General features: G+C 40.5%; 1 protein-coding gene across 1 annotated transcript in view; it reads left to right on the top strand.

The window, feature by feature from the left end:
• The window catches only part of Sugct (succinyl-CoA:glutarate-CoA transferase), a 704,072-nt gene that overhangs the window by 517,853 nt on the left and 163,449 nt on the right, over nucleotides 1–22,770 (top strand). The gene's annotated exons all lie outside the window — the stretch shown is intronic.

The raw sequence follows: 22,770 nt of genomic DNA, 5'->3' as shown, positions 1-22,770 counted from the left end.
GTAGTATTTCTGGGTCCTGAGGTAGATTGATTCCCAGTTTTCTGGGAAAATGCCATATTGATTTTCAAAGTTGATGTACAAGTTTGTACTTCCACCATCAATGGAGGAGTGCTCCCCTTTTTCTCCACACCCTCTTCCGCAGAAACTGTCATTTGTGTTTTTGATCTTAGCCATTCTGACAGGTGTAAGATGGAATCTCAGAGTCATTTTGATTTGCATTTCCCTGACAACCAAGGATGTTGAACAATTCTTTAAGTGTATCTTTGCTATTTGAGACTGTGTTGAAAATTCTGTTTAGTCTGTACCCCATTTTAAAATTGGATTATTTGGGGGTTTTTTGATGTCTAGTTTCTTGAATTTTTAAATATATTTTAGAGATCATTCTTCTCTGTCAGATGTGGTGAAGAACTTTTTCCACAAGGCAGCCATTTTGGATACTGATAATGTCCTTTGCCTTACAGAAGCTTTCCAGTTTCCTAAGGTCCTATTTATTAATTGTTGATCTTAGTCTCTGGACTATTGGTGTACCACAGAAGTTGTTTCCTGAGCCAATGCATTCAAGGGTAGTCCCAGCTTTCTCTTATATCAGGTTCAGTATAACCTGATTTATGTTAAGGTCTTTGACCCACTTGGACTTGAGTTTTGTCTAGGATGAAACATTTGGACCTATTTGCAATCCTCTGCATCTCAACATTCAGTTATGCTAGCATCATTTGTTGAAGATGTTTTCTTTTCTTCATTGTATAGTTTTGGCTTCTTTGTCCAAAATCAAATGTTCATATGTGTGTGAATTTATGTCTGGATCTTCGATTCGATTCCATTGATCAATGTGTCTGTTTTTGTGCCAATACCATGCTGTTTTTATTACTATAACTCTGTGGTAAATCTAGAGATCAGGGCTGATGATACCTCAAGCAGTTCTTTAATTGTACAGGATTGTAACTATCTTGGGTTTTTTTGTTTTTTCATACAAAGTGGAGTATGATTTTTATGTCATTAGAAACAATTGTGAGTTGGTGAGATGACTCAGGTGGTACAAGAACTTTTATTGACTTCTGACATCCTGAGTTCAATGCCAGGATCCCTCGACATTGCAGGAGAGAGCTAACCCCCGAGAGTTGTCCTTTGACCTCAACAGCTTTCAATTAATTAAAAGAAACAAAGATGTTTAAACCGAGGTTTTGAGCTGCTTCTGCTGATGGTGTGAAATGATTGCCTTTTTGCTGTGTTTATTCATTTGTTTCATTGGAAGGACAAGAGATGCTGATCCCTAGGTGGCTTCCTCATGGCAGTGAATCTTAGATACTTAGAGGGGATTGATGAAGCTCAGAGCCTGAGCACCTGAGCTCAGAGCCACAAAGCTGCAGGTTCCATTGCTGTTCTTCAGTTTCTTGGCTTTTATTTAGCCTTAATTTTCTCATCTATAAAATAAGAATATTTGTATTTCCCTTGGAGGGATGTCATGTTCATGGTAATTAAAACATATAACACATTTAAGTTGGAAACCTAAGAAGTATTCCATGACCCAATCATTCCCAGTAATAGGCTTCCTTTCTTCTGTGCCAAATATATTTTTGCTATTTTTTAGCATGTGCCTTCTGTTCAGCATGAGAGCTTTATGGTTTTGAAAATGTAGTTGTTGTAAGGGTTAAATATTGTTAACAGTTATTAAGTGAAAATGTGCCCTTTACTCTCTGGCCTGAGTTTCTCATGGCTTTGATTTCTTTGGTTGGCATTAAGTGACAACTACTTAATAACTTTCTGGAAGTGGTTTTGGCATAGGAGGAGCACCACTCCACAGGACATTCATCATTAGACCTCTCTGAGTCCTTACCTAGAGATGCCCCAACACTGTTGAGTGGTGCGAGCTTTGTCTTGGGAGATGAGGCTCCACAGATCAAGAACCATTCTTCCTTCTCTTGTGTGTACCCCCTACAGCTCTTTCTTTAGCTTAGTATGAGAAGTCTTTCTCCTTAAGGACTTACAATGACTATGTTCGTAGCTCAGCTCTGCTAAACACCCTGCTCATCCACCCTCTCCTTCAGAATGTGAGAGGGTGTAGCGAGCTGCGTGAAGCCACACCTGATGGCAATGTAGAGAGCTGCGTGGAGTCGCACCTGATGGTGCTGGCTCCCGCCCTCCATGATCCCGAAAGCGAGTGCTCTCTGTGATAATCAACTCCTATGGCTAAAGCCTGACTTATGCTATTATCATGCAATGACTGTCAGCTGCTTGCATATGCGTGGACCTATGGGCAGTGCCCACCTGGCAATCTGAGGTTGGCGGCCCAGGCCTACTTAAGGGCTGGGAGAGGTTTGCCCGAGAGAGAGAGAGACAGAGACAGAGAGAGAGACAGAGAGAGAGAGACAGAGAGAGAGACAGAGAGAGACAGAGAGAGAGAGAGAGAGAGAGAGGGAGGGAGAGAAAGAGAAAGAGAAGGAGAGAAAGAGAAGGGAAAAGATTGCTGTGAATAAAGTCCTGGAATAAACTGTAGTGAGAAGAGCTCCGGTGGTCGCGTCATCCTTGCTGGACGAGGGGGGCTGCGACAAGAGGGCATCTTTTTATTGTCATATTCTGACAGCTATCTTGGCTATCCTGTAGTTACAATTAAACTAAACCCTGATCATGACTCAGATCTTGTGAATCCATGTTACACTGAAAGAAGAACCCAATTTTTGTTTTGTACTGCTTAGGGTAGCGCCCAGAGTTTTGCACATGCTGGGCCAATTTCCCAGTCTCAAGATGAGCTCTAGATGGAATTCTAGAGCAAGCTAAGAAAATTCTGTAAAAGTTGCTATGTAAAACTAATGAATGAACCAAATAAAATGGAGTGTCACTTGGGAAGGGAGAACATTCTTTCCCTTGCTTTACCTCATCCCCACATTGTCTAAAGTGGCTTTGTGTGTGTGTGGACGAGCTTTGCCTCCGAGTTGTCACTATAAACCCAGGAAGTATACTGTGATTATAATTTCCTAGAGACACATTCCTACAGGAAATGGTCTACAAAGGAGGAAAAGTGCATTTCCCTGAAGGAAGTGCTCACAGAGAGCCCAGTCTGGGAAATAAATCATGAGAATGCTTAAATATGCTTCTGGCCCTTTGTGTTGGAATGGTAAGACAGTGCCTTTGGTCCCAGGGAAAGCAATTTCTTTTGGACCTAACCCTCAAGGCATGTGAAAGACCCAGGCTTAATTTAAAAACCAGCACCTTCATTATTGTAACTCACTTTCCTAAACCACCTGACCACACGTTCATGCACCAAAACCACCATCATCAGGAAATGTACAAATAGGAAAATTGAATGCCACTTAGATTTGGGATCTCCATGGATTTAAGCCTTAAATATTGTTTCTAAGTAAGTGCTGGCAGGGTTTTGTTCCTTCCCAAAGAATTGACTTTTTTCTTAAGAATTATTTGTATTAGAAATTATACTTGAATCTGTTCCTTACACATTTAAGTACATACTAAGAATATGATTTTAGCAACAAATAGGAAACTTTAGAGAATGCAAAAAAAAAAGTTGATACTCTACTTATTGACCTAATTTATACTCTGAATGGAATGAAATGGAAATTATTTCTCTCAGGTTGGCTTCAGAGAACAAAAATTTAAACTCAGCCATGGCTTCCCAGCCTTCTAAAGCACCATATGAAGTGACAGGAAATAGGGAGATGCTTTATAAGATGATAGTACCAGACACCAATTCTGACCACTTGCTAGGTACTAAGTTTCAGTGATGCCCCAAACCCGCCATTCTTTGGATGCCCAAGACTCACTGCTTCATAAATCCTCCCTGCTCATTCCAGGTTGTAGTAAAACAATGGACAACGACTCCTACAGAGTTCAGGGTGTATGTACAGCCTTCAGTTCTGTTCTCATGGGCTAAAGTGACACATGAGCTGATCGGTGAACCATCAGGAAGCTGCTAGTTCCCAACACACTCCTGCCAGTATTTGGGAATTCTTTTTCACCAAACAGTAATCATCTCCACCCATTATTGCTCTTAAAAGAGCATTGTTGTCATCTGTCATTAAAACTCATAGTAATTTCTTTGTATGGTTCCTCAAAGAGACCCTGAACAACAGGTATGGAAGTTCAAGACTTAATGAAGTCGTCATTAGTGAAAATCTGTAGGAGAGTAAGAAGGTCCATGTGGAGAAAACAATAAATGGTATATGGTCTTCAGTGTGGTCCAGGCCTAGAAAGATGTCTTAGTGAGTGAATGTTCTAGCAGAGAAAAACTCGACAACCAGACTTGGATACCCAGACCACATAAAAGTCCAGATGTAGTGGTGCATAGCTGCAATCCCAGCTGTTCTGTGGCAAGATGAGAGGGGGAGTCAAGAGAATTGACATTGGTGAAGCTTGTGGGTTACACAGTTTGGAGAATGCAGCAAAGCAGCAGAAACAAGAAAGATCCTGGTTCAGCAAAGGGAGAGGAAGGGTAAGCTCCTGAAAAGTTGTCCTCTGACGTCCATGTGTGCACTGTGGCATGTACACACCCACCCACATATGTACACATGCACACAGTCAATAAATAAATATTAAATAGTCTATGCTTGGACTGATCCATGGGACTATAGCTCAGAGACATCTTGTTCTTCAAGATAACTAGTCTTAAGGTCCCTGCTGTCAATCACTGACTGTCTCAGAGGCAGGGGAAATGGTAGGTAGATGGCTTCATGTACAGGTCTCCTCATTCTTCCAGTCCAGGGCAGGTGAAGACCATCATCCTTAACTCCTTCCAGATAAGGGCACTGGTGGCTAAGGGGTTATAAACCAGTGACATCTGTGGATGTACTGCAGAGAGTTCCTCGTAATGACTGCTACTACATACAAACTATAGCAATTGTTATCCAACTTGAGTGTGTGAATAATGTAGTGATAACTTAAAATGCATATGTATTTCTGGGCCTTACTCCCAGAGCTAATGGGTTATTTTAACAAGTTTCAGACATTGTTGATACAAGTGAAACATTGGGGAACTGATTTGAGAACTACTGGATTATAACACTCTGGAGACTATCTGAAGACACTCTGTAATAAAAATTGCAGACCTTATTCTAATAGGCACAAGATGTCATACAGGGCCTCACTGAGTCTTATTTGAGAAGGGGACAGAACATGTGAGCCCAATACCACACTGAGCAAACTCCATAGGAAATAATTGTTAGATATTGTTCCTTTCTTCAGAGTCCCATTCCTCACCGTGAGGACCACAGTTCTTCGCAGGACATCAAGCATTCTGTGCATTAGTCCCTTTACTCTCCCATCCAGAAGAATAGAATGCCAGGCAAAGATGTATCACCACATATATGACCTTGAAGTTTCTTCTCTTTTAAAAGGAAAAAAATGATTGTGAGTTTCCATTCTGCAGATATTAAGAACCAATTATTTGTGATCCACATGGTGCTTTATAGAAATGGTAGCCATATAGTGCTTTCAGCCCTTGTTTAACATGATTGTGGGTCTCTGACGGAGAAAAGGTTGCTGTTTTTAACTCATACTTTACATGGAAACCACAGGCTTCCTTCTCTCTCTTCCTACACTCTTAGCCTTAAAGACATTGATAAGAAGGTCAGTTTTAAGTTTTAGGGCTTGTGAGGAAAGTGTAGATTTTGAAAATCATGTTTAAAGAAAAAACAAGATCAGAAAAAATTTCTAATTGCATAAAAAACTAGCCCAGGAGAAAAGACACAAACCAGATGCTGAAAGTAGATGATTTGATTGGAGAAGCCTAGCAGATAATGGCAAGCATAGTGAAAGACCAGCCCAAGACTCACCAGAGCTTTGATTATTTGATTTTCTCCCCTTGGGAACTTAATTTAAGAAAGTCTCCCTCAGGAAATTTTATTGAAAAAGATGCCATCTAAAATAAACTGAAGTTTCATGTGCAGATTGTCTGTGGTCAGTGTGGATTGCAGCCTCATGGTATTCTAAAAGGGAGTGTCGCCAGCAGAGTGAGACAAAGAAGGAGAAGGAAGTACTGGTGGTTAACTGAGTGGGTTGGTGTTCTCTTAGGTTCCTCATCCCTGCTTAATGAGGTCAACAGTACATCTGAACTGAATACATCAGTCCAAATTTACCCCAGGGCTAGGCAGGGAACTCCAGTAAGTCAAGGCTAAGAAGTATGAGAAATTCAGGGTGAAGACATCTCTGGACCCTGGGTTAAAAGACAGGCTAGAAATAAAGATTTTTATTGTGATAGTTTATCATAGATTTTTTTGACAATCTCAGTATAAAGCCTTTTGTTGTGGGAGGCTGTTCATTTGTTCCTGACCACTCAGACCCAAAATAATCACACAGAAACTATATTATTTGCAATTCTGTTTGGGCAATAGCTTAAGCATGTTTTCTAGCTAGTTCTTATATCCTAAACTAACCCATCTCCATTAATCTGTGCTTCTCCACAAGGTCGTGGCCTACCAGCAAAGTTTCAGCAAGCTCTGGTAGAGGCATCTGTCTCCTGCATCAGCTACATGACTTCTCCCTGACCACACCTTCTTTCCTCCTCTATCTGCTTATAATTCTTACCTTTCTCTAGTCTGCTAAGTCACTAACCAAAACAGATTTATTCATTAACCAATAAAAGCAACACATATACAGAAGGACTTCCCACACCATTTCCCCCTTTCTGTTCAAATAAAGAGGAAGGTTTTAACTTTAACCTAGTAAAATTACATATCACAAAACAGGTACCATGAAAGAATTGTAATTACAATATTTATATCTACTTTATCTTTTAGCATAACTAAGGAAAACTATAATTATAACTATTCTTCAATTCCATCAAAAACTCCAGAAGTATATATTATCTAAGTTACCTGTTGGAAGTGCATTGTAAGCAACTTCCAAAACTCTAGAAATGACAGAGACAGCCCTTCCCACCTCATTTTCTATCAAAGTCCCCATTATCAGCTTCCATTTCCCATTTTTTTCACTGCTGTTTATGTATTTTGGCTTCGCAAACTTTCACAAACCCTTTAAACCATTCATCTGAATTGTTACTGCTATGTGAGAAGTCATCTACATAACACCTTCTGTTTACTCTCCACCACCCTTATCTCTCTCTAGCCTTGACAAGCTTCCACCCCTACCTCCTTACAAGGCCCTTACCCACATTAATGGTGTGGGTGTGTGTGTGTGTGTTTTCTGACCCATTGGTTTTAACAAGGGCCATAGTTTTGACCCTGGTTTTGGATCTGTTGATTGTGGCTTTTTTGGGCTCATCAGTGGGTACATAACTGAAGACAATGACTGTCCCTCATACCCAATCAAAAAACTCACCAAATAGCCAAGCAAGGAGAAGTTGGACCCTGTGTTCCCTTCCCTAATCCGTGGTCACTGTCCACAGGCCCAGTCTTTGCAGGCCCAGGGTAGATGGTAGCAGTTACTATAAAATTATGATTGTACTGGTTTTCTCATGCCCAGAACATAGCATTTTGAAACTCTTCTACTTATCTTCCATCTTTTGCACTCTTTCCATCCCCTCTTCAGTGTTCTGTGAATCTGAGAGGCAATTATATAAATGTCCTGTTTAGGGATGAACACTCAAATGCTACTTATTCTCAGCACCACCATCAGCTATTATTATTTGTTCTCACTGATATTCATTGCAAAAAGAATTTTCTGATTTAATATGAGAGTGACATTTAGGTGTAAATGTAAGTATTTTTTAAAAAGAAGATGGGTGCCATGCCAATGTAGCAAAACAAGGATTAGGATCTAAGGTATTCTCAGTAAGGTCATGCTTTTTTATTGGATTTACAGTACCAAACACTGATTCCCTCTTGTGGAGATGTCCCTATTCAAATCAGAAAACAGTTGGTTACTTCCCATAATAGTCGTGCCACTATTGCAGTAACGGGCATAACTTGTCTAGCAGGTTGGATTCTAGTTTATAGGATTCACATCTAGAAAGTAGTGTTAAACTGTCTCCGTATGTCCAACATGGTTAGAAGTTTGCAAGCTTTTAAAACGAAGTATCCAGAGGGGTTCCTTGGAATGTCCTACACCTTTTTATTTCCTGAGAAGGATAACTATCTCTAAGACAAAGGAGCTTATGTTTTTGTCCTCAGTCACTTCAGTAATCAAGGACTGCCTATAACACAAAGAAACTAAAGTTCATCAGGCCTATTGACTGAGCAAGTGTCTGAGTTGTAAAGGCACTAAGAACTGACTTTCTCCTTCCTAGACTTTTAGTACATGAAACTACTTCTTCTTTAGTTGATAATATATGATTGTACAACACTCATAAATTTTAGTGTGTACTATTTGCTAAAGGACCAATACTGTTGGTAAAGAAGTTCATAGGAAAGGTCAGATTAAAAACTAGCCTATTTTCACTGAACTACAAGTGATTTTTATCTGAAAGAACAAATTTATCCCTTTTTGTCTAGCCAAATAAAGCTTATTGCAGTTCATCAGGTAGGTCTGGAAGGCAATGCCTAGCTCACACTGTGTATGACCCATATGTTGACTTCCTCCTCTAACTTGTTGTTAGGTGCTTCGCAAACTTTCCAACATGTAACACAGCACGGGATGAAAGCTGGTGATTGTCTCTGTAGAGAAAAATAGAGTTTAGGGTGATATGAAACCCGGCTTGAAAGCAAACTCTTACTTGTAAGAAATGATGCCCATAAAACATGAGAGAATATTGGTTTTTCTTTTTAGATTTATTAGAACTACCAAATTTAGATCACTCTAGAGAATGGAAAGCATTTCAGCATTCAGCCTGTGAAGGCATCTCAGAGTGGAAGGAATCCTCTTCCCTGGAGTTGCCACTCTCTAACCCACGTGCCTTACCTTGGCATCTGCAGGGTTTACATCTCCTCAGAGCTGATTTAGAAAGCTGAATTCAGGAAACGCTGACACACCTTTCCTGATCGACCCTTGGTGTTGCAGTTGGTTTCCAGCAGGTGGTGCTATTGGGAGGTAGCAGAAGCTCTAAGAAGAGTCTGGAAGGAAGTGAGGTTGTTGGTAGTGGGCCCTAAAAGGGAGCATTGGGAATCTGGCTCCTCCTCTTCCTCACTCTTTCACTTGTTTGCCATTGTGATGTTGGCAGCTATTTAGCAAACACTCTCTATGTGACATGCTGTTTAGCCACAGGCTGAAAAGCAAAGGACTGGTAGATAATGGGTTAAAACTGTTGGAATTGTGAGCCAAAGAAAGTTCAGACAAAATGTAATTCAGACATTAACTGCAATAAAACAATAACAATCTCTGAATTTATTTTAAAATTAGAAGTTCTATTTTTTTTCTCGGCAATGGCCAATTACAAGTCCAAAAGTTTGTAGTCAGAGGCTGATTGGGGAAGCAGGGCATTACCAGTCTCTTTCTTATTTCATCTGTTCACCATAATTTGTCACCTTAATTACTGTCCAGGAGAGGAAAATGAGTAAGTATAGTAGACCTATAGGCGAGCCCTACCTAATGGCACTATGTGATTGGGTGAAGACTCTGGCTAGTCGCCACTCCTCTCACCATGCTTCCACAGGTTAGTTGGAGTCTTGCTCAGGCTATGGCTGTTTTAAATGACCTAAATGTGTTAGTATACCATACAAACCATACCATACTGTAATACTATATTACCATACTGCATATACCATACTATACATCATCTTAACTATTCTCCTTAAACCTCATTTATAAAGCCTGAAGGTTTATAAATAACCAGGTATTTTTCCAGCTTCATGGCCAAGGTTATTATTCTGTATAAATACCGCCACACTTTGACTTCATGCCCACGAAGTAGTTGTTAAGGATCTCAAATTTGATCTCCACCACTGCCCTGCAAGTATTACAAAAGTCATCTGGAAACACAGCCACTTTGTGTTTATCTTCAGGGCTTTAAAGAAAACTGAGACATCCATATAGACTAGGGCCCAAAAAGCCAGAACATGCCATAAAACAAGTCCCAGGGGGAGAGGGAGGAAGGGATGTGGAGGAGCGGGAGGGGATTGGGATGAGGGAAGGAATATTTGAGTGGAAAAAGAGGAAAAAAAGAAAAAAAAGAAAACTGAGACAAAGTAATCCTACCTCAATGTCTTACAGCACATGAAAATCTTGCTCTTCCAAAAAGGGTTTACGCAATAGTCAATTTGAATATTCCTCTGTGAAGTGTCAACTGTATATAGAATTGCTTCAATTATTTTATTTATTTGTTTCAAATTCCTTCTCCACCACTAACTATATCATTGTGCTTTATCCTTTTTTTTCATATTCTCTTCCCATTTTGGAAAGAAGTCATTTGACCTCATTAGGAGACACCATGTGATATGTGTTTCCCATTTGCTATGTAGAAAACTGAAGTTACTGAATTGAGAAGCATCTTAAATGCTGTGTCACTTCACATGGTGCCATTGTTTAGGTAACATTGATTATAGAAAACAAACAATGAGGACTACTGAGAACTCAAGAACAATGGCAATGGGTTTTGATCCTACTGCATGTACTGGCTTGGTGGGAACCTAGGCAGTTTGGATGCTCACCTTACTAGACCTGGATGGAGGTGGGGGGTCCTTGGACTTCCCACAGGACAGGGAACCCTGATTGCTCTTCAGGCTGACGAGGGAGGGGGACTTGATTAGGGGAGGGGGAGGGAAATGGGAGGCTGTAGCGGGGAGGAGGCAGAAATCTTTAATAAATAAATAAATTTACAAAAAAGAAGGTAAAAAAAAGAACCCAGAAAAAAAAGAAAACAAACAAACAAACAAAACACAGAAGATGGAACTATTTCATCCCCTCCCAGTTACCTGTTCTTCTCAAATTCAAAAGATTTCTTGAGTTGTCCAGCACTGAGTTAAAGTCTTAAATGCAGGCAGCTATGCCTCTGCTGTAGTTTCTGTTAATCTCCCAGCGTTTGCCTGCAGCCATGAAGTCAACCCCAGAGCACAGCCTTTTTCCAGCCCCTCCTCTCCAAATGAAAACCATGTGCTTCCGTAAACTGGCTTTTCTTTTCTTTTAAAGTTATTATCTATCATTTCATGAAACTATTTATTAATCCATAGATCTTCAAAAACCATCTTCCCTTTGACTGTTATCAATTAAGCTACATTAATACAATTATTTGACCTCAGAAGCAAAATTTATTTAGGTATCATGAACATGCTTAAAGCTGATTGTAACACCCTGGAGAAGCTAAAACTCTGAATGTTTGCAAATTGAGCTGAACAATAAAACAAATGAAAATAAAATGCAGATACCTATCTGATATTTATGCAGCTCCAATTCATAATTTCCTGCATTCTCTCAGTAGCCGATTGGTAAGACTGAACTCCCCATTAGTACTGTTTCTTCTCACTCTGGTTTAACTAAAGGTTGAAAAATTTAATTCGTACTGAAATTGTGTCACATTCCAAACTTCCAGGTGCAAACCAGGAGTTCACATTGGAGAATCTTGAGCTATTTCTGCTTCCATGTACCAGCTGCTGAGATTCTTTAGAATAAAGCAGCACAAGGATGTGATTTGGGTTACAAAAACCACACTTTGGGGGTCTAGAAAGATGGCTCAGTGGCTAAGAGCACATTCCATTCTTTCGGAGGTCCAGAATTTAGTTCCACATGTCCACGTCAGGCAGCTCACAACTGCTTGTAGCTTCAGCTCCAGCTCATAATGGAAGCCTCTGGCCTCTGCTGACGCTGTGCTCACACACACATACCCACAAACAGATACACAAACATGCACATAATTAAACAATAAGAACAAACCTTTCTAAGAACCATACTTTTGGTTACTGAGGTCTATATTTTTAAAATCCATCATCTGTTTTTAAAATCAACCAACCAGTAGAGGTGAGCCACTTTTGACTATCATCCATTCTAGTCATGCAGGAAAAGATGAGTAGTTTGCAGCAATGGGCGGAGTGGGAAACCTCTCTGGTGACCTAATTTGTGTCATTACAGAACACCTACTAAAGCTATGCTGCCTTCCCAAATCCCCATCTCCTCTTTTCTGCTGTCCCTTTTCTTCCTTCCAGCATTACTGACAGGACACAAAAGATGTCTGTCACCCCTTAGCATGCTCCATCGACGAACTTTTTACCCTCTACCCCCCCCACACACACAAATGCAATGCTTATTCCCCAGCAAGAATGTATTCTCTAGAAAAACAAATGAACTAAAGTAATGTAGTTATTATATGTAATAGCTTTCCACAAATTCCAGGCTTATACCTATCTAAGGGTAATTTGGACACAAAATCCCAGGATAATCTCCACATACTACAGCTCAAATTCAACATTAACCCAGAGGTTTTTTTTCTCCCTTTCTTGGGTTCTCATTTTTGTCGGTGTACAGCCATCACATTCTGACAATCACAGAGGCTACAAAAAAGATACATGGCCCAGAATTCTCCTTGTACTTTCCTCTACGTTCAAAGGTCAAGTCCCCACTCCACTTCTTTGTGATATCTTCCAGCTGATTCCTTCTGTTTGTCCAGATGTGTTCTTGGACTACTTCACTCTCATCTTCCATCACATGGTAATTAGGCGTTCCCAGTCCCCATTCCTGTACGGTGCATCAGCCAACCAATCAGTCTCCCCTTGTGGTTTTCTTGCCCTTTCCAACTTCCTTTTGTTTCTCCAGTGTTTTTCTCATGAATGTCCAGTGTCCAATGTGCACCAATAGGAAAAAGCTGGATTCTATAGCACTTGGTGTGGCTTATCCATACTCCTCACTTCTGGGGTTCTGAGAATAAGTTGTCTTATTCACCTGTCTGTCATTAATGCTGAACAGCAAATAGTTGTCTGCTACCCTAGTTTATTACAGCATTGGTTGAATACATTGCTTGTATTTGGACATTGTAAAATATAGACCTCTAGATTTAGTTGATGTGCTAGATGGAGTGCGTATCTGTCCTTCACTTTATCATATTGCATGACTATCCTTAGCTCTCAGTAAACTCAATGGAATTTTGTTGACTAGTGCAGCAGACAGAATTTCTCACACTGTATGGTTGTTCCTTCTTTCAGATTACATAGGACCAGAAGAATAGTCATCAGCAAAGAGGAATACTAGCTTCTGGGTTGCTGGATCCTATAGTGTATATAGTAACTGAACAATGATGATTAAGAGAACCCGAATAAATAAATGGTAGATTGGTAGTTAGCCAAGTCTATAATTTCTTTAAGCATACTAGACTATGACTTTCAAACCTTAACTCATTTCAATTCTGCTTTTGTTGCCGTGAATTTAATTGATCATTGGATAGCTAGTAAATCCTTGTGTTTAAGACTGACAGAGGCAATTAGAGTTAAAATAAAAGTTTTAAATTAATATGTGAACAAAAGTATTGTTAGAGTAAATGGTTAACCACTTGTACATTTGCTAAATGTTTCAATATAATGTAATAAGATAAAATATATTTTTTCTCACATCAAAATAGAGAAATAATAAGCATAGCAGCCAATGATGAACCATTTGTTTATACAAAAACTAAATGCTCTTATGTGTTTATCTAACAACCATAACATAGAGAAACAAGTTTAAACTTACTTAGAATTGGAAACTCTGGTTGTATTGTGCATCACTCTTTTGTAAGCATTACTCAGAAGGAAAAAAATACTACCAGTTAATCCTTGCTATTGAATCAATTATAAGATGTGACCTGATTTTCAAGATGTTAAAATGTGAAGGAGAAACTTGCCTCTTATAATTAAGAAAGTTTCGTAGCAAACTGGAAAGGCATTTGACAGAAAAGTGTCACCCACTCACCTCGAGTAGGAATGTAATTTGGTATACTCTTTCTGGATGCAATTGAGCAGTTATGTACTCCAATTTATAACGTGCATACTTTTGCCCCTGAAATTTCACTTCTTGGAATTTATGCTGAGAATAATCAAGAATTTGTAGGAAGATTAAGCTACATATTTGTTCATTGCCATAATATTTATAAAACCAAGGCATTGGAGGCAATTTAAATGCACAGAAATCAGTGATTAGTTGAATACATTATAGTGTCTCCATATCAGGGCATCATCCATCAGATTTAAATATGATCCTACAGATGAGCAGTAACTGGAAACACTTCATGCTTGATCCCCCAATTTTCTTTAAGTAAATATAGACATTGATATAGATGTAAAAAATAGTTGGAACTAAATTTATATTAAATGCATTTTCAGAGAGCAGTATCATAGTGAGAATTTAATTTTTATTTATTTAGATACTTTAGACTTTTAAAAATTATGATTCATAGTAGAACAATAGCAAAAATATTTTTTATTAATGGCAAAGATGTTTCTTTTTTCTTTTCTTCATTGTTTTTATTTAGCTATATATTTTTCTCCACTTTCCTCCCTTCCCCCCCCCCTTGTATCGTTGCCTATGATTCCCACGCTCCCAATTTACTCAGGATGTTTATTTAACAAGAAGGGGATACTACAAATACAGTACTTAAATAAAAATTGAACATATCTTTGATCTTGGTTATTGGTATAAAATCAGGTTTAATGTAAAAAAAATGTGCATTATTTATGGAAACTCGTTTCTTCCACCTAGTTAGCCGCTTAGTTTAAAGGCAGGTGTCTGTTTGTGTCATGCATATAGTAATGTTTTAATTCCTGCAACCAAGTCCATGTTACCAGACACTAAAGAATAAACACGCATGCAATGCAACGACCTTGAGTGTCACATTTTAACATCTGTTTTTCATGTTGTGATAATTTCTTGAAATTTGGATTATTAAAAATGAGGAAAATATCTTTTACCATGAGGCTGATGGATTGGCATGCTTTGTCTCTATAATGTAATTCAAATAAAGTCATAACATTTTGGCTATAGCTTTCATCTGTGTTCATATATTTTTGTCTAATAAGTAAAGTACTAGTTTTCCTGCCTAGTTAATAACAGTCCAAAAGAGGAGAAGAGCAGATTTTTGACTTTCTATTTAAAACTGATATCTGCAGTTGGATTGGTATATCAGTGAACATTTGTAAGTGATTCCAGTGATACTTCTTTTCAACAAAATAATCTGAATAACTTGTTTTAGTGTATGTGTAGTAAGTTTGCATTTCTCCATGTATATATGTGTTTAGATGCCAGAGGTTGATGCTGCATGTCTCCTTCAATTGCTCCCTACAGTTCTTTAAGAATTTCATACTTGTGTACTGTAATTGTTATTCCCACTCTCCCTTTTCCTTGTCAACTCCTCCCGTGTTCCCCAACACCTTCTCAAATTTATAACCCCTTCTTCTTTAGTCATTGTTATGTATGTATGCATATGTATGCATGTATCTGTAATATCACCCAGTAAGTCTATTATATGATATTCGTACGGATACTCATTTATACTATTTGGGATTATATGTCCTATCAAGAGCCTCTTCTCTGGAACATACTGAATTCCCTCCCCCCTTAGTAATCTTGATTGCCGGAAGCTCTTCATCTAGGGATACGGCCTTGTGAGATTTTCCTCATTCATGTTGGTCTGTCAGTTGGTGTCATTGGGCATATCTTATTCAGGTAACCATATTACTGAGATATTTAGATATTTAGAACACATTCCTGATCCTCTGACTGTTATGCCCCGCCCCCACTCTTCTACAGTGTTCCTTGTGAGTTAGCTGTAGTTGTTGTGTTGCCGATGTACCAGTTGGGTTGTGCATTGCATCGTTTGTTGTTCTCTGCATTTGGACAAGTTGTAGATTTCTCTGATGACCTCTGTCTGCTTCAAAAACAAGCTTCTTTGATATGGGGGAGAACTACTCTTGCCTATGTATTTAATGGTTGGAATTTAGACTGCAGTTAGGAATTATACTGGTTTGAGAAAGTGGCAGTGGTGGACTCCACCAGCCAGAGGTAATTGACTAGGTTTAAAGAATTAGGCATGAATTCCTTCCTACTGATCATGCCTTAAATCCAACTAGAAGGCTTTTAGTTAGCCCCCGTATATAAGTTATATGAATTCCATTATTGCGCCATGGAGATATTTTCCCATGCTAATCATTGTTGTGGTTCATAGGTTTTACAGCTGGGTAGTACTGTTGGTTGCATTCCCCCTCCCCCCTTGGCTGCTTTCATAAACTTACAGGTAGTATAGTCTTCATGGAGGAGGCTTCCAGGTCAGTTCCAGCTCAATTATTTCAAGTCTTGTGTCCAAAGTGTATGATGTCTTTAGCAATAGGGACTCACCTTCATCTTCTGGGAGGTAAATGGGGCAAAAGAAATAGCTTATATTGCTTGGGCAGTCTCAAGTTCCCCAGCACATGCTTGGCAATGGAGTTTTTGCTATATAATCTACGACTCTTTTTTTTTTTTTTTTTTGTTTTTGTTTTTGTTTTTCGAGACAGGGTTTCTCTGTGGTTTTGGAGCCTGTCCTGGAACTAGCTCTTGTAGACCAGGCTGGTCTCGAACTCACAGAGATCTGCCTACCTCTGCCTCCCAAGTGCTGGGATTAAAGGCATGCGCCACCACCGCCCGGAATAATCTATGACTCTTAAGGGGAGCTTCTTTCCCCTAATTGTTGTAGTTCCCTTTCAAAATATCTCCATTATAGTGTGCAATATATATATAGCACTTAAATACTGTACTTAAATTTTTATGTAAATGTAAAATAATATTTCTTCATAGTCTTTTCAAACATCCTTAGTGTTACTTATAATCCCCTCCATGAATTCCCCTTCTTTCCAGTCTCATTTCTAGTGTCCCCATCATTTTCTCCACTTCCCCTCATGTCCTACTCTCCTTCTCTCTAGGCTGCTCCCACCCTACTCTAATCCACAGTCTCTTTGTACTTTTCTGGTTCTGTGGTTTCTCCAGGCAATATTCTCATGTCTAAATATTTGGAGCTTATAGAACATAGGGCATTTGCCTTCCTGATTCTTGGTTATCTCACTCAATATAGTATTTTTTAGTTCTATCCCTTTATATGCAGATTTGATGATATCATCTTACTTAACAGTCAAATAGAATTTCATTGAGTATATGTAACACATTTTCATTATCCATTCTTTAGTTGAGAAGACCCAGGTATAAGTGCATGTAACTATCTAAAACTTGGAATAGTGATAGTATCTTCAACAAATGTGCTAGCAAAACTGGATATCTACATGTAGAAGAATGCAATTAGACTCATATCTATCACCCTATACACAAAAACTTCATATGTATCAAAGTCTTCAATGTGAAAGGTGAAGGGCTGGAACCAATAAAAGAAAGCATAGGCCACAGGCGAGGAGGTGTAGGTGCAGGAAGGGACTTTCTGAGTAGGACTTTTTGCTCAGAAGCCAAGGTCAACAGTTGACAAGCATGAAATTATAAAGATCTGTAAAGCAAAGGAAACAATCAGAGAGCTCTTAAAAGAAGTAAAGATGACTAAGATATATCTTTACAAGTTTTAAGAAATTATAATTCAAACTACTTTGAGATTTCATCTTATCCCATTCAGAATCACTAAGGTGAACAAAACAACTAACAAAATTGCTGGCCAGAGCCAGGCTGCGGTGGCACACACCTTTAATCCCAGCACTCAGGAGACAGAGGCAGGCAGATCTCTGTGAGTTCAAAGCCAGCCTGGTCTACGCAAGCTAGTTCCAGGACAGGCTCCAAGCTACACAGAGAAACCCTATCTCAAAAACAAAAACAAAAAAATGCTGGCCAGATAAAAAGCTACAGAGAAACCCTGTCATGGAAAGACAAACAAACAACCCCCCCCCCCCGAAATGCTGGCCAGGTTGTGAAGGAGGGAAAACCCTTATTCACTGTTAATGGAATTGCAAACTGGTATAACACTATGCAAAACTGTGAAAAAAAAAGTCTCAAAATGTTAAAAGGAAATCTCCAAAATCTCCAAAAGGACCCATTTTTACCACTTCTTAGCCTATGCCCAAAGGATTCCATATCCTACTGCAGATACTCTGTATTTACAATAGCAAGGAAGCAGGATCAGCCTAAATATCATCCTGATTTTTGAGACACGATCTTTCACTGAACCTGGAGCTTGCTGATTTAACTAGACTGGCCAGCAAAAAACCCCAAGAACCCTCCTGTTTTCTCCCCAGGATGAATTTTGACATTTTATTGAATACTTACTAAAATGTGTTCCACACATCTGTACCTCAACCAATATCCACACTATTTGCCACAGATTCTGGAAGAGGTTTATATTATCATAGACTATCAAATGTGTATTTATTTTCTTCCTTCTATGAGACTAAATAATATATAGGAAAACTTAGATAAGAAATAAGACTACTTTGGAAGGTGACTCATATAGTTCTTTTAGCCAATAATAAGGTCAAGTTGGAGATTTCCTATGCAACATTCCCCAATCACAAGCCACATTACCTTATCATTCACTTAAAAGTGTCTTTTCTGCCGGGCGGTAGTGGCACATGCGTTTAATCCCAGCACTCAGGAGGCAGAGGCCAGCCTGATCTACAAGAGCTAGTTCCAGGACAGGCTCCAAAGCTACAGAGAAATCTTGTCTCGAGAAAAAAAAAAAAAAAAAAACCCAAAAAGTGTCTTTTCATGTCCTTAATCTAAGTTCAATACCTCAACCTGTTTTACAGAGCCACGAGTGATCCAGGACCTACCAAAAACCCAGGCTCATCTTTCCCTGTGCCTCCCTTCTAGCCTTCAGAACATCAACTACGCTGCTCTTTTTGGCACACAGGCCTTTCCCCAGACTTATTTATGATGTAGTGTGGCTTTCCTCTCATTTTCCCTCTCTCCTACTACTCGATAGCCAGGTCTATTCCCATTCTGTTCCAGGCTTTTCATTGTATCTCCAGTTTATTATCACAGTACTTCTCCAATTCCTAGGCTTCACTCTCTATAGTTCCAGATATTCATTGTCAACCCCAATCTTAAAATATTGAATGGAAAAATTCTAGAAATAAATAATTCATAAGCTTGCAAATATATGCTAATTCTATGCACATTATGATGAAATCTCAAGCCATTTTCCTCCATCCAATCTTGGATGTGAACCAGCTTTTTGTCTAGTATTTCCCTGCTCTATCCACTACCTGCCTGTCTGTCACTTATTAGAAAGAGCCATTGTATACATAGCAGATAAGAAGGTTCCACTGGCTTTCACTAAGGCTACCAGCCCAGACCAGTGAGTGCCTGACTAGAGGGCAGGCCTCAAGGTCCCCACCAGGGGAAGCAGGCCCCTGCTGCTGGGGTTGCAGTCTCTGCTTGTGATCTCCTGGACCTGCTCTCCCTGCCCCCTATTTCCCTTGGTCCCGGGCTCATTGGGGCCACCAGGAATCCCTGCATAGGTGCTGAGAAGTCCCATCTGGATGGGTGAGTGTGTGCTATCCTGGGGCGCACTGTCCCGGTAGAGAGCACAAACGCCCCCCCCCCCCCCCCAGCTCCTGCTGCAAGGCTTTCTTTCCTACACACCCGCCCCCCACCCCCACCCCCAAGCCTGCCTTGTCTGCAAGGTCCTTTACTGTGGAACAGTTTCCTGCCCTTTCACTAAGGCTACCAACCCAGAGCAGTGAGGGCCTGACTAGAGGGCAGGCCTCAAGGTCCCCGCCAGGGAAAGCGGGCCCCCGCTGCTGGGGCTGCAGTCTCTGCTGTGATCTCCTGGACCTGCTCTGCCTGCGCCCTACTTCCCTTTGTCCCTGGCTCAGTGGGGCATCCAGGAGTTCCTGTGTAGGTGCCGAGAAGTTTCATCGGGACGGGTGAGTGTGTGCTATCCTGGGGCGCACTGTCCCGGTAGAGAGCACAAACGCCCCTCCCCCAGCTCCTGCTGCAGGGCTTTCTCTCCTACACACCCGCCCCCACCCCCACCCCCAAGCCTGCCTTGTCTGCAAGGTCCTTAGCTGTGGAACAGTTTCCTGCCCTTTCACTAAGGCTACCAGCCCAGACCAGTGAGTGCCTGACTAGAGGGCAGGCCTCAAGGTCCCCACCAGGGGAAGCAGGCCCCTGCTGCTGGGGTTGCAGTCTCTGCTTGTGATCTCCTGGACCTGCTCTCCCTGCCCCCTATTTCCCTTGGTCCCGGGCTCATTGGGGCCACCAGGAATCCCTGCATAGGTGCTGAGAAGTCCCATCTGGATGGGTGAGTGTGTGCTATCCTGGGGCGCACTGTCCCGGTAGAGAGCACAAACGCCCCCCCCCCCCAGCTCCTGCTGCAAGGCTTTCTTTCCTACACACCCGCCCCCCACCCCCACCCCCAAGCCTGCCTTGTCTGCAAGGTCCTTTACTGTGGAACAGTTTCCTGCCCTTTCACTAAGGCTACCAACCCAGAGCAGTGAGGGCCTGACTAGAGGGCAGGCCTCAAGGTCCCCGCCAGGGAAAGCGGGCCCCCGCTGCTGGGGCTGCAGTCTCTGCTGTGATCTCCTGGACCTGCTCTGCCTGCGCCCTACTTCCCTTTGTCCCTGGCTCAGTGGGGCATCCAGGAGTTCCTGTGTAGGTGCCGAGAAGTTTCATCGGGACGGGTGAGTGTGTACTATCCTGGGGCGGACGGTCCCGGTAGAGAGCACAAACGCCCCTACACTAAGGCTACCCAACCAGAGCAGTGAGTGCCTGCCTAGCGGGCAGGCCTCAGCAACCCCCGAAAGGGAGTGCAGGCACCTCCAGCTTGTACTGCAGTGTCGCCTGTGTTCTACTCGACCCCGCCCGACCCCTTGCATTCGGCCTTCTTTACGCGGGTCATTGGAATACCAGGCATCCATGTTTTGGTGTTGAGGAGTTCATCTGGAAGGGAACGGTTCCTGCCCCTACACTGAGGAGATACACCTAGAGAGTTAGTCACAGCAAAGACTGGTCCAAGACATCAGGCCTCTCCTGGCTCCATTTGAAGGAAAAGATGGGCAGGCGCCAATGCAAGAATTCCCCCAACAACTTGAAAGGCAACGTGACATCACCAGGATCCAGGAATCCCGAAATGAGAAGTGTACACCCTAATCCAGAAGAATTAGAAGAATTCGACTCAAAAGTGAATTTTATGAAAATAATAGAGGACCTTAAACAGGAGGTGAAAAACTGCCACAACCAATTAGAGATTACAAACAAAAAGGTAGAGGAAATGAATAAATCTCTCAAAGATACCCAAGAAAACCAAGAGAAACAAGAAAAAGTAATCAAACAGGTAAGGGAAACGGTTCAAGACTTGAAGAATGAAGTGGAAGTAATAAAGAAAACACAAACCGAGGGAAGGATGGAGATGGAAAATTTGAATAAACGAACAGGAACTACAGAGACAAGTACCACCAACAGATTACAAGAGATAGAAGAAAGAATCTCAGACACTGAAGATACCATAGAGAAAATAAACACTCTCATCAAAGAAAACAGCATAACCAACAAATTCTCATCACAAAACATTCAGGAAATCTGGGACACAATAAAAAGACCAAACCTAAGAATAATAGGGATAGAAGAAGGAGATCTACAGCTCAATGGTCCAGAAAATATATTTAATAAAATTATAGAAGAAAACTTTCCCAACCTTAAGAAAGATATTCCTTTGAAGGTCCAAGAAGCATACAGAACACCAAATCGACTGGATCAAAAAAAAACATCTCCTCGTCATATAATAATCAAAACACAAAACATACAGAATAAAGAAAGAATATTAAGAGCTGCAAAGGAAAAAGGTCAAGTTACCTATAAAGGTAAACCTATCAGACTTACACCTGATTTCTCTATGGAAACCATGAAAGCCAGAAGGTCCTGGATAGATATACTGCAGAAACTACGAGACCATGGATGCAAGCCCAGACTACTATACCCAGCCAAGCTTTCATTCACTATAAATGGAGAAAACAAAATTTTCCAGGATAAAAACAAATTTAAACAATACGTAGCCACAAATCCAGCCCTTCAGAAAGTAATTGAAGGAAAATCACAAACCAAGGAGTCCAACAATGCCCACAATAACTCAGACATCTAATGACCCTTCACCAGCACAACTTGAAGAAGGGAAACACACAAACTCTACTACCAAAAGAAGGAAAGAAAGAAAGAAAGGAAAAATGACCGGAGTTAACAACCACTGGTCATTAATATCACTTAATATCAATGGACTCAACTCACCTATAAAGAGGCACAGGCTAAGAGATTGGATACGAAAACAGGATCCAACATTCTGTTGCTTACAAGAAACACACCTCAACCACAAAGACAGACATCTACTCAAAGTAAAGGGCTGGGAAAAGGTTTATCAAGCAAATGGACCTAAGAAACAAGCAGGTGTGGCCATACTAATTTCTAAGAAAGTTGACTTCAAACTAAAATCAATCAAAAGAGATGGAGATGGACATTTTTTACTCATAACAGGAACAATTCACCAGGATGAAGTCTCAATCCTGAATATCTATGCCCCTAATATAAAAGCACCCACTTATGTAAAAGAAACGTTACTAAAACTCAAGGCAGTCATCAAACCACACACACTAATAGTAGGAGATTTCAACACTCCTCTCTCACCAATGGACAGGTCAATCAGACAGAAACCTAATAGAGAAATAAGAGGATTAAGGGAGGTAATGAATCAAATGGACTTAACAGACATCTATAGAACATTCCACTCAAATAAGAAAGAATATACCTTCTTCTCTGCAGCTCATGGAACCTTCTCGAAAATAGACCACATACTCGGTAACAAAGCAAACTTACACAGTTACAAAAAAATATCGGTAACCACCTGTGTCTTATCAGATCACCATGGATTAAAGTTAGAATTCAACAACAATGCTATCCCCAGAAAGCCTATGAACTCATGGAAATTGGACAGTCAACTACTGAACCACACCTGGATCAAGGAAGAAATAAAGAAAGAAATTAAAGTCTTTCTTGAATTCAATGAAAACGAAGACT

This window comes from Chionomys nivalis, chromosome 13 (genome assembly GCF_950005125.1).
Source record: "Chionomys nivalis chromosome 13, mChiNiv1.1, whole genome shotgun sequence".
NCBI lineage: Eukaryota > Metazoa > Chordata > Mammalia > Rodentia > Cricetidae > Chionomys > Chionomys nivalis.
This window is presented reverse-complemented; position numbering and strand designations above follow the sequence as displayed.